At 45.3% G+C, this 3,234-nt stretch overlaps 1 non-coding gene across 1 annotated transcript; it reads left to right on the forward strand.

Moving 5' to 3' along the window:
- The first annotated feature begins 2,308 nt into the window (after nucleotides 1–2,308).
- Nucleotides 2,309–2,380, forward strand: trnaa-ugc (transfer RNA alanine (anticodon UGC)). Its single transcript has one exon. It is a non-coding gene; the product is annotated as a tRNA-Ala (tRNA).
- The last annotated feature ends 854 nt before the right edge of the window (nucleotides 2,381–3,234 follow it).

Genomic DNA, 3,234 nt, shown 5'->3' on the forward strand with positions numbered 1-3,234 from the left:
ATGAATGCTGATGTTTGTCCACTGCTGTGATAAAGTGTCCCCTGTTACTGAGATGTGGATGAACACCTGCTCAGGTCAAAGCTGCAATGAAGTCAAGTCATCACCCTGTAAAGCACCAAATAACAACAAAAGTTACACTTTACAAGAAGAACAGGTCCAGTTCAACACTCCCTAAATGAATTTACACCCAACAATTCCCACGGACGCTTATTAAGTTCTATCTTTGATCAAATATAAGAAATGTAAAATAATTCAACATTGATTGCATTTCCCTCCTTTCTTTGGTGCCCTCAGACTTTCTGAGAACTGTAGGAAGAACTGCTCTCTTTTCTGTGTTTGTTCTGCTCAATGGAGGAAGGAACGGAGCTCTAAGTTTTCCAGTTCCTACATCAGTGAATGGACTTTCTGTGCTGCAAGGAGCCAAAGCTACTAAGGAGGATTACAGAGTTTGTCCTTGCAGGAGTCAGTGACTTAATAGAGTCTAACTAAGGGTTGAACCTGAATGAGACAGTCACCCTTCAACATGGGGCCATGGCAGAGTGAACCAAGAACACTACAATGGGGGTGAGAGTGGAGCCATGATGGATTCACAGTTCATCACCTCCACCATCATGTGGACCACCTGATCACCTCTCCCTCAACCTCTAAATAACTCATTCCCTGACCGGGAATCGAACCCAGGCCGCGGCGGTGAGAGCGCCCAAACCCATCCTTGACCCACTCAGACACAGTCACCCATTCAAGCTGGGCCTGGTACCACACTGCTGTACAGACAGAGAGAAAGAAGACACACGGGATCCTTTGAAGAAAATGCATTAAAGACAGGAAGCCCCATCACATTGTCAGTGTTTCAGTGACTGGCATTGTGAAGAGACTGAGACAAAGTCAGTTATGAATGGAGGGCTGAGTTGGAGCAGAGGGGGGCAGGATCCTGGGGGTGCACTGGTTTTAGGAGGCTGAGGTGTCTGGTGGTCTTGGTGGACCCTCTGCATCTCAAGCTGAGACCACAGAGTCCTGTGTTCTTGAGTCATTGTCTTTAGTATAGACAATGACTCAAGAACACATTGTCTATAGTATAGACAATGTGTTCTTGAGTCATTGTCTATAGTATAGACACTGAAGTCACTAGTCACTGAAACACTGACAATGTGATGGGGCTTCCTGTCTTTATTACATTTTCTTCAAAGGATCCCGTGTGTCTTCTTTCTCTCTGTCTGTACTGGAGTGTGGTACCAGGCCCAGCTTGAACGGGTGACTGTGTCTGAGTGGGTCGAGGCTGGGCTGCAGGTATTGGGAGGTTAGAACCCATCTGTGAGGCTCCAGGTGGAGCGATCACCTGTGAGGGTCCAGGGACAGCAGGAAGCTGCACAGATGGTAAAGACATGGAGGGGAGACAGGTGGTGCTGGAGCAGTGACAGGAAGTGTCTGGCATTTTGGTTCATCCTGTGAGCTGACGTGAGGTTGTGGTTTTGCCTCCAGCCTCACCTCCTCATCAGTGTTCAAAAGGTTCAAAGGTGAAAAAATGGGATTCAACCAAACAGCTGGAATGAAGAGTTGGTAACACTTGCAGAGCTGCAGGGAGTTGGACAGGTCTCACCGTGGGGGGATTTGTCCCACAGATCCTGCTGAAGTGGCTCCTCCTCCTGAGACCTGCAATGCTGGCTGGACCTTTGGAAAAAGAACACAACAAATCTTCATAAATATTTACTTCAGCAGGAACACACAAGAAGGTGGGACTGGTTCCTTTTTCATGTTCACTATTTTGTCGTCTTGGTTCATGTTTTGGTTGTCAAAGTTAATTCTGAATATTTGTGGAAAGTTCGCCTGCCTTTACTTGTACCAATACTTCCTTTTGTAACGAATTAAAAAGCTCAAGCTAAACTTCAGTTGGGTCAGTTTAGAGCTGTCAATCAATGTTAATAATTGATCTTAGCATCTGGAGATTATTTTAGGAACACAAATACTTTTACTTCATTCTGAGGATGAGCAGACGTTCAATATAATTCTCATTTCCTGGTCAAAGACTCCTGCTAGTCAGAGAGGATCTGGGCTGGATTGGAAAGCTTCTGAGAGGGAAACCTTCACTCTGGACTGGACTGAGAACGGAGCAGCCTCAGCTTCCTGGAGCCTGACTTGCCTCTGTGGTCTAAGGTTGTGTGGGCTGACATCACAGTGAAACTACTGAGATCACAGAGCCTTTGAGATCACAGGCTGACTTCCTTTTTATCCCTAAAATTAAGAATAATAATTAAAAAATGTTGTTTCTACATTTGTGTTGGTGCATCAGTTAAACAGTGTCTCTACCAGAGGGGATGAAGCTCAGTGGTAGAGCGCATGCTTTGCATGTATGAGGCCCCGGGTTCAATCCCCGGCATCTCCAGCTGGTACTTTGGAGCCTTCATCTTATCAGCTCAAGTGATCCATAAATGTGACAAAAGTTGAAAACAAACTACCAGAAGAGAAACCAGTCTGTTGCATATCAAAGTATTTGGAGCAGGGTCAGTGTGACTGTGAGCCTTCATAGCCAGCATGAAGGAGCTGGTTTTATCTTTGCTGGGGAAATCCCACACACAGCTGCTCTCAGTTCCAAAAGTGTGTGTCCTCACTCCTCCGTCCTCCTGCTGCCCTCAGAATACAGACACAATTCAACCTGTCAAGTTTGGAGCATAGAAGTGCTCCTGAAGAGATGTGTGTCAGCCCACAGCTGGCTGTTCTTACCTGGAACCTCAAGATGAAACTGCTTCCACAGATTGGAAATGAATCTGATGTTGACTTTTGGACAAATCACCTGTTCATCAGTTCATCATCACTTCCATCCATTTCTACTGCTTATCTTGTTATAGAAAGGAGTCTATCTGCTGTGTGACTGAGGCAGTTACTGTGAGCTGCTGCATGTCTCAGTGTGTGTTTGTGTGTGGGGGGGGGCTGTGTGTGACTGGTCGGCTGCCAAGGATTATTGATGAGATCAATCATGATCAGCTCAGAGATCACGGCACAGAAGAAGGAGACTTTTTGATTTTTGGGGGTTCAGTTTCTAAGTCAGACACATCATCACAATTTGAAGTTTTCCTCCAGTAAAAAACAAAACAACACAAAACCAAACAAAAACATGATTTGACTTTTGATGTCTACATTTTTTGGAAATTGTGAGTCCAACAAGCAGGAGGCCGTTTGAGCTTGGAAACTGTGAAGCATCACCAGTAACTGCTGGTTAATTTACAGTTGTTTTCTCCA

This window comes from Aulostomus chinensis, chromosome 1 (genome assembly GCF_037954235.1).
Source record: "Aulostomus chinensis isolate RoL2024-O1b breed Wild chromosome 1, RoL_Achi_v1.0, whole genome shotgun sequence".
Classification (NCBI taxonomy): Eukaryota; Metazoa; Chordata; class Actinopteri; order Syngnathiformes; family Aulostomidae; genus Aulostomus; species Aulostomus chinensis.